General features: G+C 33.6%; 2 protein-coding genes across 19 annotated transcripts in view; both read right to left on the bottom strand.

Annotated features, from left to right (window-relative positions):
* The window catches only part of LOC137244985 (probable basic-leucine zipper transcription factor O), a 43732-nt gene extending 36004 nt beyond the window's left edge, over nucleotides 1–7728 (bottom strand). For 4 of the 15 annotated variants that reach the window (XM_067774882.1, XM_067774885.1, XM_067774884.1 and 1 more), the window contains exon 1: nucleotides 7496–7728. The gene's annotated coding sequence lies outside the window, so the exon portion shown is untranslated. Of the gene's footprint in view, nucleotides 1–2422; nucleotides 2909–3009; nucleotides 3028–3101; nucleotides 3337–7252 lie in introns of those variants that run through there. The other 11 variants (XM_067774883.1, XM_067774888.1, XM_067774889.1 and 8 more) reach the window with 8 other exon arrangements.
* Nucleotides 1–16570, bottom strand: part of Hr3 (Hormone receptor 3) — a 263144-nt gene that overhangs the window by 190717 nt on the left and 55857 nt on the right. The window lies entirely within an intron of this gene.

Here is a 16570-nt window from a genome sequence, read left to right as displayed (position 1 = left end):
TCAACGTAACCAACAAACAAAATGAAGTTGACTTGAAATATTGCTTAAGCTTTCTCATCAATTTAGTCACACACGTAAGAATGTGTGAAAAAGCTTCACAAATCTTTATTTCAAACTCAACTTTAATTTTATTAATAAGACACGGTGCATTTACAAACACATACGCACATACAAATGTAGTATGTAAAGTGGTGTGTTAAATAAAAGCAACGAACTCAATAAACAAATATCTAAATGTAATTGACTGTCTGTTTTTCTAGCTTTGATTTACTAACACGACATTTGTTTGGTAGGAAGGTTAGGTTAGGTTGAACTGGCCGTTCCTTAAGGACCTTACATAGAATGAATTAGTCCATAATGTTACCAGTAATTTGTTTAACGACCAAATTGGAAAACTCTATGATAAACCAGGAAATAACTCAGTCCTCTTGACAAATACTTGAAGTTTTTGGTAGAAACAACAAAAAAAAAATATTAAGAAGAAGATACAACATGAAATTATTGAGATATATTCCGATATGATCCTGATAACAGTTGCGAAACAGTCCAGATATAATCTTGAAAAAGACCCGAAAAAAAACGAAATTAGAGCGCATACAATCGCGAAATAGCCCGGAGAAAACCCCGCAATAATCCATAGAAGGAAGGGTATACTGGAGCAATCCGTAGCAGTCCTTCCTTCGAACCCTGGCTTTGGCTCCGAAAACATTCACGAAACGGTCCGAAATAGTCGTGAAATAATATTGAAAACAATTTCGGAACTATACACAAATAATAATGAAATAGTCATAAAATGATCTCGACGATAAATATTATAAAAGCAACCAATATACTGATCCGAAAGAGTGCGGAAAATATCAGGATCGCAGTCACGAAATGGTCCCAAAGCAGTCTAAGAACTCCTGATAAGCCTCGAAAAGTTTTGAAGTATTCTAAGAATGACCACGAAACGATTACAGATATAACTCCAAAACGGTCCTGAAATAATAGTGAAGTAATGTAGAAATATTCTTGAAATAGTCATGAGAACGATCTCGATATTATTCTATAAGTAACCCGAACTTGACAACTTTCTCTAAATTATTTAGACCGAAACCTATATGAAGCATGAACCATAAAAAAATACAAGCCGCTTTTCTTTCAATTTACGTCATGATGCTTTTAAATTTCCATACAAATTGACGGGACTCGACCCTAAATCTTTTTTGAGGTTGTTTTGTACCGGGCTTGAACCCACGATATTCGTTGTGGTAGGCCTCCGCCTAGAAATATAATCCTCAAAAAGGATCTACTGGGTATAATTTTTTAAAAGCCGGGATGTCTTTAAATTATGCCCAGATAGCTCCGAAATTACCCCTAAAACAATCACATAATTATTTATAGGGAGTCTCTAAAGAATCGTAATCATCTTGGAATAGTCCCGAATCAATCCAGAAAAAATACGAAATGATGAGAAAAGCAATTACGTAAATATTCCCAAATTGCATCGAAGAAGTTCCGAAATAGTTCTATAGCTAACTATCTGTCAAATTGAATCCCAATCCGTATAGCCGTTCTGACGTGATTATTAACGAGAACACACATTAGGGTAGGCAAATGTTCATATAAGATTTCCCAAGAGTGCACTTAAGAAAACTTTCTCGGAACATAGAGAATGGAATTAATTTTTCACCGTAGAAATTTGTTCCTTAATTCAGTATACGATATTTTAATAACGAAGAAAATTTCCATATATATAAGGCGGATATCCTTGTTTTTGATAAAACTTCTTTGATTTGAGAAAGAAATTCCTATGGTGACAAATCTATCCCATATTCGAAAAAATTGGCCCCTTAAGGGACTGTTTCTTATAGAAAAACATTTATCCAATTGGATTGCAGAAATATAGCAAATCGGGCGAGTGACTGGAATATCATCATATCTCGGTTGTCTTTTCGAAACCCCTCTATTTAAGAGTTCAATCTAAAACGCGCTACCTCAGAATTTTTTTCAAAAACACTGCTTCTTTATATTTTGACGTTACGTAGGACATTTATGAAAAAATCCTTAGATAGGGCGTTTTCAATTGAACACTGAAATTGAGGATTTTCGAAAACATAGCCGAGATAGGCTAAGTTCCATTAGCAATCGAAATTATATGAGAATATTAAGTTGCTTTTATTTTGCACAACAATATAAGCATGCAATAATGCTAGACACATCTTCACACAGCCAACAGACAATTAATTTACAGTAAAATAGTTTTTGGTTTTTTGATTAATTAAGAGAAATCGTTTAGTAATTATGTAATAATTGATGACTATGATTTCGTATGAAATCAAATTTTTATGTGTCCAAAAGTTGAATGTTTTTTCCTAATAGCTTTCAAATTCATTGGCCAAAATATTGAAGTTTGTTGATTTTTGGTGTTTTTTGCCAAAACCTTGAGTGTTGAATTTTGGATTTGGTTTTTTGGGTTTCTTTAAATAAACTATCTGCATATATCACTGGATTGGAGCTGGGTTTGGAGCTGGATTTAGGGGTAACTATGCACCTCTTAATTAATAGACTCTCCAACCATTTGTTAAGTTTTATTTTTGTAGATCTTTCTGTTTTTTTATTTTTTTATTTTACAGTAATTTTATTTTGTTTCAACGCCCAGCTAACACTGCAAAGGCGCCGCTGCAATAATTAAACACAAATCCAACATTCTCGATGAACAGCGCGCTTTAATAGCGGCTCTGCGACGCTTCATTGATGAAAATTATTTGCTTTTTGAAGAATTTCACTGGAATTAAACTCTGCACTATTCATGCTGAATTGTTTTCTAAGTTTTAAATTCTTTTTTAAATTTAATCGACATTTTTTTGAAAAAGAAAGAAATAAACTATTTTATTTCATCGATATGTTTTTTAATTATCGTAGTTTTCTAATTTCTGTACACATTAGTTTTAAATATAAAATTTTTGTGTTTCTGAAATCTTTTTAAATATTTGTTGAAAATTTTAATTTTTACATTTTGTTTCTCACATTTTATTTCAAATTTTTTTGTTTTCAAACTTTTTTATTTTCAACACAAATAAGTATAATATTGTATTTTGGAATTTTTCCTGCCCACTTACAGTTTCACAGGTTTTTTTCTATTTTCTTTTGTGTTATGTGCGTGTGTCAAATTTTTCTTTTTTGTTGAACGTTCGCTAGCAGCAGCAGCACTAAACTGCTGTTGTTGGCCATTACATTTGTCTAAGCGTTCGTTGTTCGTTTACTCAATCGCTCATTTCTATGCTTGCCACAACTGCTACACATACGCGCACAGATTTGTACATATATGCATATGTAAATGTATGCTGCTGCTTCCTGTTTAGTAAATTACGTCACTTCCGTCACTGCACAGCTGCGACAGCCGCACAACGGCGACGTTGCAGATTTTCTGTTCTAACAGTTCGCTTTTATTGTTGTTGCTACCTACTGCTGCAATGCAGCTTTTCATTTGCGTGTGTGTGTGTGAACCGAAACGACAACCACTACTTCGTGTTGAGCTTTGGTTGCAGACGCGACGTAAGACGCTTCATATGGCTTAACTACTTGCTATTAGTTAAGCGCTTTATGGCTGCCGGGCGCTGGTAGAGCGAGACATATGTACATACATACATGTATTTATATTTATTTTTAAAGGCTTCTGCACCTAGCAGCCGGTCTTAACTGCATCAGCCGGCAAGATGTTTAATATTAACAACAGTCACAGAACTACGAAGGGTGGCGGAAGCCAAGTGGCAAATGAAGAGGCAGAGTTATTAGTATGTAAGGTGGTAATAGGTGACAAAGCTGCAAACAAAGAGGAGTTTGCAGCCGCCAACGAGCAACTTTGTCTGTAGTAAGCCAACGACCGTCCAACGACCCTGCGACCGACTGACCGACCAAACGACCGTTAGGTTCGCAAACGATTGCCACTTTGGGGCACTTCCTTTATTTCTTACGGCATGCATTTATTAATTTTTTATTAAAAAAAAAAAGAACGCGTCACAACACACAGCGGGTTCGCCGCATAATGCGTATGCTTTGAAAGGACTTTTAAGAAACTTTTTTGGTTTAATTAGAAAAAAATGGATATAAGAAATTTTATATTATTATTTTTTAATGAATTAAGCTTTTGGTTTTACTTTATGTATTTCATGAGTTAAAAACAAAAACAACGAAATCATATTTTTTTAAATTCAAATTTTTATCTGTTTTGTTATTTTACATTATTCATGTTTAATTTAGTTTAGGTTAGGTTGCGCTGGCCGGTCCATGAGGACCTCACATAGACTGAATAAGTCCGTAGTGTTACCAGAAGTTTGTTTTAACGACCAAACTGAAAACCCGTATCAAAAACCAGGGCCTATGTTATAAAATAACTCCGACCTTTTAGCAAATACTAGAAGCTTCCTAGGATTTAAGCCACTTGCTGCTTCTAGATCTGACAGCTGTATCACTCCCAATAGCTGGAGTCTTAGCCTGGAAGGCGCAGGGCAAGAGTACAGAACGTGCTCGATCGTTTCCCCTCCAGCCCGCACTTCCTACATCTGACCAAGCCCAGTATAAAGGCATGTGATGACAGTCCTCTCTTTTTAATTATTTTAATGTTTAGTTTAAATTTGCTTCATTTTTTTTATATTTTTTTCATATTTCAGAGTTGGATTGAGTTTAAATTTGATTTAAGTTTAACTTAACTTTTTTTAATAATAAATTTATTTTTTTTTTTTTTTTTTGAACTTGAAATTTTTGTATTGTTTCATATATGTATTTCATAATGTGTTTCTAGTGAACTCTATTAAGTGGCTTTAAAATTTTTTATGTATGTATACAATTTCTTAATGCTTTGATATTTCAGAGTTGAGTTGAATTTAAATTTGAGCTGAAATTAGATTTGAATTTATTTAATATGTTACTTTGGAATTGTTTGATTAGATTAAGTATTTTAAAATTTATAGTTTTTTATGTATACGATTCCTTTTTTTTCAATTTCGGTACATATTTCAAATCTTTGCAGTTTTAAAAACAGTTCATATTTAAAATTTTCAATTTACTTTTAATAAAAAAATAGTTTTTCAGAATAAAAAAAAATATATAATTTATTAGAACTATTTTAATATTTCTAAACATTTTCTATGATTTTCTAAATTTTTCCACAAATTTCTTCTGAAAGCAGGGTTCATAAGTTTTTAAATTTTTTTTCAACTCCATGAAAGCTTTTGAAAAACTTATTTTTGACAAGTTTAAAAATTTCATTATAATAGTCTTCCAAGAGTTATTTTTTTATATAATAATTTTTTTTTAATATCATAACTTTTTTTGCTCTCTAACAGAAATTAAAAAAACACTAGTTTTTTATATTTGTATTGAGTTGAACAAAAATTTTGACTTTTAATTTACAATAAATCATTTTTTTGAATAAATAATTTATTTTCAAATTATTTTGTTAGTTCAAATAAAAGTTCAGTATTTTCCAATTGTTTCATTGTTTTTGTTTATCAGAAAATAGATTAAAGATCCTTTGGCTATATTTTTTAGTGCTTCTATTTTAAATTTAACATTTTTTGAATTAAAAAATATTTCTTTTTTTTTCGAGAAATTGCTTGATTTTTTTAATATACAGTTTTCGCTTGTTTTATTTAATTTATGATATCTTTTCTATTTCAATATGAATTCCTTGATTTTCCAAATTTGAATAGAAATTAAATTTAATAAATAAAATTTTAATTTTATATCCCGTTATATATTCTTCAATATTTTCTTGATCATATTTAAGTAAAATCTTGCTTGAAAAATTTTTTAAAATGTTTATCAAATTTATAAAATTAAATTAAAATTATTTAATAATTTGGGAAAAATTTAAACAACGTGACATCAGGACGGACAAGGCGACAGCTGTTTCGATTATACCTTGTAAATCTCTTCAAAGCCTTTTACAAGGTATAATCGAAACAGCTATCGCCGGTGTCACGTTGTTTAATTTTTTCCCAAATTATTAAATAAATTATAAAATTAAAAATTGCTTGAAATAAATGTTTCCATACATTTAAAGCAATACGGGCAATCCCCGATTAACTCATACGAATAAATTACAATTAGTTTCAATATTGTGTTAAACTTTTTTCTATTTGCAGTAAATTTTTGTTTTTGTTTTTTTTTTAATAGTTTATTATAAAATTTATGTAAATTTCAGCTTCATTAGCTATAACTTTTTAAAGTTCAAAAATGTTTCTGAAATTAAATTTATCTATTTTTTCAATTTTTTTATTTGTTTTGCAATATTTTCAAAATCAAGTGTTAATAAAATTTAGCTTTAATAACTATAATTTTTTCAAGTTCAAAAAAGTTTCTCGAATACAACGTTCTTAATTTCAATATTTAAATTTAAAACATTTTTTTTACTTTTAAAAAACTTTTGGTCTAATTTAGTATTTGTTTATGATTTTCATTTATATTTTATTTTTAACAAAAAAATCCCTTAACATCTCTGCTCTATTTTTTTTGGGTTTTTATGTTGTATTTGGTTTTAATTTGTCATTACTATCATTTGTTGTTTTTTTCAACTCAAAAAATTTCACATTGCTAGATATTTTGTGCAAAATTTGTTGATAAATTTGTGTTTCATTTTTGATAAATTATATATATTTTTTCATTATAATAATTTTTGGACAAAATGTACTTATTTATTTTGTGTTTTCTATATTTATCAAAAAGTTTCTTTATTATTTTTATTTTCAATAGCGCAATCTTTAAATATTAATATTTATTTAATTTTTTTTTTAATTTATATAAGTTTTGAATTTATTTATTTTTTAATTTTTTTTTAAATTTTAAATCACTTTTGAAATTAATAAATTTGTAATTTCAATTGTTTTTTAGCTTTAAACAAATTGTTTAATAAATTCGCGAGATTATTTCTTTCAAGCCTTTTCAAAATTGCTTGTTGAGGTGCTTAAATATATTTAAAACGTGTGGAAAACTTGACATGTAAAAAACTTTTGTTGTGTAATTCCCAAAAATTTGTTGGGCCTTTGGTGCGCTTCAGTTAATTTCATTTAAATATGTTTCAGTTAAAATTTTTTGTATTTAATTTTTGAATTATACACAAATTTGTATACATTTTTTAAATTTTTTGCTAGGGCAGAACTCATACTCATATTTTTATCAATATGTAATTTTTTGTTTTAGTTTTCATATAATTTCTCAAAAATGAAGTCACTTACTGCACGCATGATATTGTCCACGCACACAAACTTACACATTTACATATTTTTGCTTTAAATTTCTCTTTTTTATTTGCACCTCAATTTTTACACAAACAAATCCAAATTATTTCACACAAATTTTTGTTTTTCGTTTATTAATTCAATGCTTTTGTAACTTGCTTGCCTTATGCACTGCCTTCATACAAATTAATGGACATATGTACATGTATGCAAAGGTATGTATTATCCACGTATAATAATTTATATAAATTTTTTTTATTTATACCGAAAAAAACCTTTTTTTTTTTGAAACAGAAAGAACAATATTAGAGTTGCATGCGAAGAATTAAGATGAGTATATAATAAAAAGAGTACATCAAATGGACTTTAATGATAATGATTCTTTGATGTTGTTGTTTTTATAAATTTTATTGTGAGTGTTGTTGTACGCAACGCGAATCAACGCAATCATCATCCGCGATACGTTCAATGCGAAGTGTAGCCAAAGACTGCCTCAAAATGTTATCGAGTTCGTTGTATTCCATCATCGTCAACGCTCCATATTGCGGGGCGCGCGCGTGTATTTTACAACAATAAAAAAAGCATTGAGTGGTGGCGGCAGCAGCAACAACTACAGCAGCAAGACACCCAACAACAAAAAACCCAGCATAGCAAAGCAAAAGCAACGTCATAAACGCAGTTGACGTTAGCACCGCTGCTGCGATTGTGGCAGCAACAGTGACTGCAGCAACAACAAGAACCCAATCAACTAGTAGAGCAGCAAGCGATACCACCATCACCAACACAACTACATATGCAGCCAGAGTATTGGTAACCGGGAAGAATTACATAGCTTTGAAGAGTTCGGGTGGAGACGTTGTAGTAGAGGCAACTCACCGTATACGTAAAAAAAGTTTTGCTTCTGCTATACAAATGAACGGTACAAAAGCTACATGCATATGTGCCTATGTATGTAGGTATGTAGGAAATAACCAGCTAACCGATAGCACGCCGGCTAGTGGGAATCGGGAAAAAGCGCCAGTCGGCAACGTTTATATTGGGATAGCGAGCTGCTCGTGATGTATTTTTGGGGAGCATTTTTCGTTTATATATATTTTTATGTATATTTGTATGTTTGTATAATCATACATTCTCAAAATATCTGCTCAAATACATCTACGCACAATAAAAAAAAAATTAAAAAAATTGAGCAGCAAATATGCAAAGCAATAGCAACAGCAACGATTGAGTATAAAAGCCTAAATCCCAAACACAGCTAAACATCATACATACATATACATAAATACATATTTATGTTTATAGTTATGAAATATTGTAGTTTGGTTATGTACTGGGTCGGTTTATGTGCTTTTGTGCCGATATTGGTACCTCATTATTTTTTGGTTGATCATTCGCTCAGCACTAAAGAAACATTAATAATGTAGTGGTAATAGAGGTACGTAGGTCCGTATGTAGTGGTGGTACGTATGAGTAATGTAAGAATTGGTTTTGGAGCACAGTGGTTCACACAGTGGTTCAAAACAGAAATCCATTTTTCATAACACTGCAAACGCAAATTTTGCAAAAGCTTTTATACTTGATCCCACTCAGAATTTGATAGTTTTAAATAATGACCTTTTCGGTTCACCATAGTGGCTCTGTAGTGTAAACAGCCAACAATTTCAATGCCAAATGAGTAAACCAGTTAACATACCACCCTGTAACAAAAATAGTCTAAATTTTAATCAACACAAAAGGGGCATTTGCTAATTGTTGCTGACAGAGCAATTCACACGATTTAATACAGGTGTGTGTACAACGCACGACTAAACCAAATTTGCATTCAGGCAAATTTGCTGACATTGCGTTTCCCACAGACGTCACAACTCAACAGAAATATGTAGGTACATATTTGTGCCGATTGTATGTAGTTATGTAAGTATGTATATTTAAAGTAAATATGTATGTAAAAATAGGTTTAGAATAATTTAGTATAAATAAGCTAACAATATTTGAATAAATATTCATTCACTCATTCGCACTTACACCTCAAAAAACAGACACTTCATTTTCCACCTTTTATAGCTCTATTTTTTAAGGAGTGATATTTGAAAATATTCTAAAACTTGCACTCAAAAAAAAAACTTTTTCTTAAAATGAGATTTTTTTTTTAATTTCGAATTTAGCCAACGGGTTCCTCTACGACTAGTTTAATCTTTGAAAACCTTTTCTTTCTGAATAGATGTCTACAGGCCGACCTATTTGAACAAATATTATTTGAGGTGAGATTTGCTTGCAACATGGTACATGGTTTCCTCTTCGACTTGATTATTATTTAGAAGCTTTTTATTATAATAGATATTATTTATGTTGGATTTGTTTGAAATTTATTATTGAGGTAAACTATCGAATAGGTTTATATTTGGGAGACTTTTTCTTCCGGGAAGTGAATCACAGCTGGCCTATTCTAAAATAAAATAAAAAAAATATTTTAAGTTAAACGGTTTTATTGAAAACAATACTTACATGAAATAATAATACTAAAAGCTAGAAAATAATTAGGTAGGTCCTAGGTACTAGTCACCACACTCCTCATCAATCTAGGGCTTTGATCAGACATTTGAATAAAAGCGTTCGGAGCGTGAAATTTCTAAAAATGTGAGGCGTAGCATAACCTGATTAAGGTTCAGTTGGTCTTATATATGACTATCAATAGAAATTTGACGCGTCCAACGCTTTTATTTAATTGTCTGATCAACGCCCTAGATTGATGAGGAGTGTGCTGACTAGCACCTAGGACCTATCTAATTATTTTCTAACTTTTAGTATTATTATTATTTCATGTAAGTATTGTTTTCAAAAAAACCGTTTAACTTAAAATTTTTTTTTAATTATTTTATTTTCAAGATTTAGCCTTTATTTTTTGCCTATTATTTCTCATTCTATTTAGTTCATTTAGTGAATCATTACTACAAGGACTCTTTCCTGACAATTTGTTACAAACTAAGTCCTCAATACATAATCTTTCCAAAGGCTTTACTCTGCTCCACGTATGCTTGCTTGACCTTCCTCCAACTCCAACATATTTTGATGTCACTTCTACCGGACTGTATGTAATATTTGTTCCAAATATGAGCCAAATCGGACATCATAGGTCGCTTTCTATTCTTGTATGTTTTATGTGTTCAAAATATGGACCAAATCGGACCACAAACACGATTTTCGTGAATACCTCGATTCTTGCGCCAGCTAGCAAAGATTTTTTTCATTGATCGCTTTCTTTTCTTGTATGTATGCATTATGTGTTCCAAATATGAGCCAAATCGGACCACAAATACGATTTTTGTGAATATCTCGATCCTTGCGCCACCTAGCGGTTATTTATTTCATAGGTCGCTTTCTATTCTTGTATGTATGTATTATGTGTTCCAAATATGAGCCAAATCGGACCACAAATACGATTTTTGTGAATATCTCGATACTTGCGCCAACGGCGATTATTTCATAAGTCGCTTTCTATTCTTGTATGTATTAAGTGTTCCAAATATGAGCCAAATCGGACAACAAATATGATTTTTGTGAATAGCTCGATCCTTGTGCCACCTAACGGCGATGTTTTTCATAGGTCGCCTTCTAATCTTGTATGTATGCATTATGTGTTCCAAATATGAGCCAAATCGGACCACAAATACGATTTTTGTGAATATCTCGATCCTTGCGCCACCTAGCGGCGATTTATTTCATAGGTCGCTTTCTTTTCTTGTATGTATGCATTATGTGTTCCAAATATGAGCCAAATCGGACCACAAATACGATTTTTGTGAATATCTCGATCCTTGCGCCACCTAGCGGAGATTTATTTCATAGGTCGCTTTCTATTCTTGTATGTATGTATTATGTGTTCCAAATATGAGCCAAATCGGACCACAAATACGATTTTTGTGAATATCTCGATACTTTCGCCACCTAGCGGCGATTTATTTCATAGGTCGCTTTCTTTTCTTGTATGTATGCATTATGTGTCCCAAATATGAGCCAAATCGGACCACAAATACGATTTTTGTGAATATCTCGATCTTTGCGCCACTTAGCGGCGATTTTTTTTCATAGGTCGCTTTCTATTCTTGCATGTATTATGTGTTCCAAATATGAACCAAATCGGATCACAAATACGATTTTTTGAATATCTCGGTCCTTGCGCCACCTAGCGACGATTTTTTTCATGTGTCGCTTTCTATTCTTGTATGTATTATGAATTCCAAATATGAGCTAAATCGGACCACAAATACGATTTTTGTGAATATCTCGATCTTTGCGCCACCTAGCGGCGATTTTTTATAGGTCGCTTTGTATTCTTGTATGTATTATGTGTTCCAAATATGAGCCAAATCGGACCAAAAATACGATTTTTGTGAATATCTCGAACCTTGCGCCACCTAGCGGCGAGTTTTTTCATAGGTCGCTTTCTATCTTATATGTGTGTATTATGTGTGTCGCCAAGTGAAGTACACTGGCTTTATGAGATGGTGGTCAAACCGATTCTGCTATATGGGGTGCTGGTCTGGTGGAAAGCACTGGACACGGCGAGCACCTCCAAAATGTTAGTGTCAGTGCAACGGACGGCGCTGATCGGTATCAGTGGCGCTCTCAGAACAACACCTACCTTGGCACTGAACGTCATGCTGAACATATACCCAGTAGATATTGCGGGAAAGGCGGCCACGGCAAGGTCGCTGGTCAGGCTTCATGATATGGGATTTGGACTTTCTGACCGCGGACACTCTGGCCTTCTTACCAGTTTCGACTTTATCCCGGACAGAACGCACTATTGTATGCCGACAACTGCTCCCTATACAACCTTCACCCCAGTCATTCCAGAGAGAGAGGAGTGGGGAAGAGGAATTATCTGGGGCATGGGACCGGTTAACTTGTTCACGGATGGGTCGAAGCTGGATGGAAAGGTTGGTGGGGGGGGGGGGGGGGGGGGGTCTTTTGTCCAGAGCTAAATTTAAGCCGCATGTTTAAGTTGGCTGATCACTGCAGTGTATTCGAAGCGGAAGTTGCTGCGGTTAAGGATGCGGTGGATGGAATGCTATCCAGTGCTACTACGGTTAGGGAATTTAACATCTACTCTGATAGCCAAACGGCTATCAAGGCCTTGAGCTCAACTGCAGTGCGATCGAGGGTTGTCTGGGAGTGCCTGACCTCGCTTGCGATTGCATCGAATTATTTTACAATTAAGATTATCTGGGTCCCGGGCCATAGTGATATCCCGGGTAACTGTCAAGCGGATCTCTTAGCCCGCATCGGTACAACTGAACCGGATGAAGATGGCTGTAGGGATTTCGGGATCCCGCTGGCCACCTGTGGATTGCTCCTATATAGCTGGGCCTCGAGTTAGCTCAGCAAACGTTGGGCGGATACCACGTCTTGCAGGGTAGCAAGATCTTTCTGGCCGAAAGTGGATGGCAGGAGGTATGCTGAAATAATTGGGTTTACTAAGGCTCACCTACCAATGGTCATTGGGGTTTTGACAGGGCACTGTCCCATGGATATCCATGCGGTACGTCTCAATATACTGGAAACTTTATCCTGCTGCAGCTGTATGGAGGATGATGAGGTGGAATCACCAAATCACTTTATGCTTGATTGCCCAGCTTTTGCCAGAACTAGGCGAAAGTACTTCGGTAGCGACTCACTTGGATCTCCCGAGGATTTATCCAAAGTTGAGATCGGTATCATTCGAAGCTTCATCGTTGCTACCCAACGATTCTCTAAGTAGCTAGATCTAAGTCACCGTTATTTTTGGTGTATGTGGTATTACAACGGACCTTCGTGTTGTCCAAGTAAGCTATCCTTGTCAGGGCAGCTACCACCCAACCTATCCTATCGTATCCTATTATGTGTTCCAAATATGAGCCAAATCGGACCACAAATACGATTTTTGTGAATATCTCGATCCTTGCGCCACTTAGCGGCGATTTTTTGTTTTTTTCTTATTATTGCATTTTCATCGGGTTCTGAACTATATTCCAAGTTTCAAGCTTGTTACTTATCGCGAAGTTAGTTAAATTTTAATTACAAAATTCGTTCACAATGGCAGTGCATCCTTGCAGCCTGTTAAGTCAACCTAAATAATACCGTTTAAAAAACGTGTGTACGATGCGCTTTTCTTCAAACCTCAGTGCATAAATAGCTTTTGATCTAGGTTGAAATTTAGTGCAAAGAAGGGAAGAGAGCAACAGGCAGAGGGAAAGATGAAAGAAGAGGTTGAGGGGAGATGTAGGGCGATTGATAGACATGTAATGAAAAGAAAAAGAATTGGGAGAAAAGCGGAAGAGAAAGATTAGTAGAGAGTAAATGAGAGAGTGGACAGTGTTGGAGATTACAGTTTTCTTTTGAATTTCTTGCATTAAACTGGCTGTTAGGCTGCAATCTTGAAAATGTGGCTGCACTCATTATACTAGTGCTGTTTTCTTGTTTTAAAACAGATATGTACATGTATATTTTATCCTGTGATATTGCTATAAAAAATCACGTTTTTATTTCAGGCCATGCATGCACAAGCTAATCGACAGCTTTTTCTGTCTTAAATTCAGGAAATTAATGTACTTTTTTGGTATATACAACGCAATTAGTATTCAACAGATTCTGATTTTATCATGAGCACTGTAGGTCCCAAAAGTCTCATTCAAGCTCCCATCGAAAGCTTAGCAGTAATCCGAGTAATATAACTGCCGCCCTATATTTTATAATCCTAAACAAATGGTCATGAGGTTATAAACGATTGGTATTCCTGACTAAGAGACAGTGAAGTTAAGATTTTTGCAATAATCTATACACATGTTCTTTTTCTTAAATTTAACATAATGAAATGGGTTTGAAGACATTTTCTTAAGAGACAACTAAAATCATTTTTTCGGAAGTAGCGCTTTATTATGCCAGAAAACCAATTTTCTTGCCACAAAAAGAGAACAATTAGCATCATTCAGTTTTTCGGAATTTTACATGACACAAAAACTAGAATGAGAAGTTAAACAAGTCGTTAAATCAATACAATTCTTGAAATATATACAACTAAACTAATGCTTTTCAAAAACCAATAGGGGTTCGGGAAACTCAGCAAAAAAAAAATCATTTTTTTATTTATTTTATTTTCTATTTTTCTTCATATAGATGGTAATAATGATATTAATAATAAAAGCTTTTCTGGACATATATCCACTTCCGTTAGTGAAGAATTAAACACATTTAAAAATGACACAAACCATTAATAGATCCTACAAACATTTACAGCCCAAGCTCGGCGGTAACACCTATGTATGTATACTGTCCCCTTTAGAGAACATAGTCCATTTCAGGGCAAAAATAGTTATACCATTTTTATACTCAGCTGAGCAGAGCTCACAAGGTATATTAATTTTGTTCACATAATGGTACCCCTTAACAGCAAAAACTAATCGAGACAGATATAGATTTCTATACATCAAAATGATCTGCGCAAAAAAAGAAATTCATTAAGCCATGTCCGTCCGTCAGTCCGTCCGTCCGTCTATCTGTATACACGATAACTTGAGTCAATTTTGAGGTATCTTAATGAATTTTGGTATGTAAGTTCCTGGGTACTAAAATTAACGAAATCGGACTCTAACCACGCCCACCTTTTCGATATCGAAATTTTGAAAAACCGAAAAAGTGCGATAATTCATTAGCAATGACGGATAAAGCGATGAAACTTGGTAGGCGGGTTGACCTTATGGCGCAGAATAGAAAATAAGTAAAATTTTAGACAACGGACGTGGCACCGCCCACTTTTAAAAGAAGGTAATGTAAAAGTTTTGCAAGCTGTAATTTGGCAGCTGAGTTTGTAATGTTCGGTTACATCCGAACTTAATCTTCCAACTTTCAATTCAATTGGACATATACATTACATACATATTTACAAAAAAAATCAACGCCTTTTAAAATTAAAGTCTTTAGACAATTTCAGCACTACATTTCAGCTTGCAACCACTGTACAGCGTAACTTATCGCGCTATAAACTTGTGGCTGCATAGTTTGTGGTAGTAAGTCGTATGTATCTCTTTTAAAAATTTTTCATTAAGGCTCTCTTAGTTATTACAATTTTGGGTTCTTTGAATTGCCCATTGCATTTTCATGTAACTTCCTAAGAGAATTAATTTAAGCTGTAATGTGCTTGAAGACAGCTAATGGCAGAGTGTCCTTTCTGTGGCTGTGTGATTGCTTCTTTACCGAAGAGAACAATATAGGAGGAAGACATTTGCTAGGCAGAGTTAGTGGGGAGACCAAAAGCGCTTGAAGCATTGTGCTTTTAAAATGCATATATCTACGTAATTATATGTACAAACGTATATGTACGTATGTAACTACATACATATATGCATGCATACTTACATATATACATATTTGCATATAAATATGAATGAGTTGTAAGAACAGATTTTCAGAAAAAATAGAGATTTACTTTAAAGAATGGTTGAATAAGTCTGTTCTGGAAACTTTAATTGCATTTCAAGACCTAGAGAAATTTACTTGCATGTAATATTACAAAACATGCCAAAAGTATACAATATTTAAAGTACTATTTAGGTATATAAAATAAGGACAAAACCGGAAATAATTCATTTCAATAAGTTTTTTTTTACTTAACTGATAAAATACACTTTTGGATCGGGAAAACACACCTATGGGCTTCTAAATTTTGAAAATGCAGAAGCATCCGGCAGTGTGGCTATATTTCGAAACCTATTGCATGTTTTAAAATTTTGACTTCGTACCCATCATCAGTCAAATTTTACTCAAAAGATTATCATACTTAATATATTCACACTCTTGCGAAAATCCGTATGTTGAAATTTTCAGATTTTCAGTTCATGACTTCACACCTTAGTCCTAAGATTGTATTCATTAATATTCACTCTTCCAGTTCTTGCCACTAAACGCACCATCACCGTAATAAATGATCAGCGAGAAAATACAAGACACGAGCAAAATGCTAGTGAGCGCCATGCATTTCGTTCGCTTAACTTAAGTGCAAACTTCTCAAATGGTTTATCGGGACTTATATTTAAGCATGTCATTTTGTGCTTAATAAATAGTAGTGAGCGCGTTATAGATTATGGAGGTCTATAGTTCAAACATTGTGCAAGCATACCATTTCCCTTCTTTACCGACACAAACCTTCTACTCTATCAGCCCAATTCTAAACAAAATTCCGTGCGAGTTTTTCCCTTCCCCCATTCCTGGTATCCTAAATAAAAATTCCTTGTGAGTTTTTTCACTTCTCCCTTTCCTCCTATTCTGAACAATGTTCGAAAAAGCGGAAACCGGTTATGGGAGAAAAGTAGGTA

This window comes from Eurosta solidaginis, chromosome 3 (genome assembly GCF_040869045.1).
Source record: "Eurosta solidaginis isolate ZX-2024a chromosome 3, ASM4086904v1, whole genome shotgun sequence".
In the NCBI taxonomy this organism is placed as follows: Eukaryota; Metazoa; Arthropoda; class Insecta; order Diptera; family Tephritidae; genus Eurosta; species Eurosta solidaginis.
This window is presented reverse-complemented; position numbering and strand designations above follow the sequence as displayed.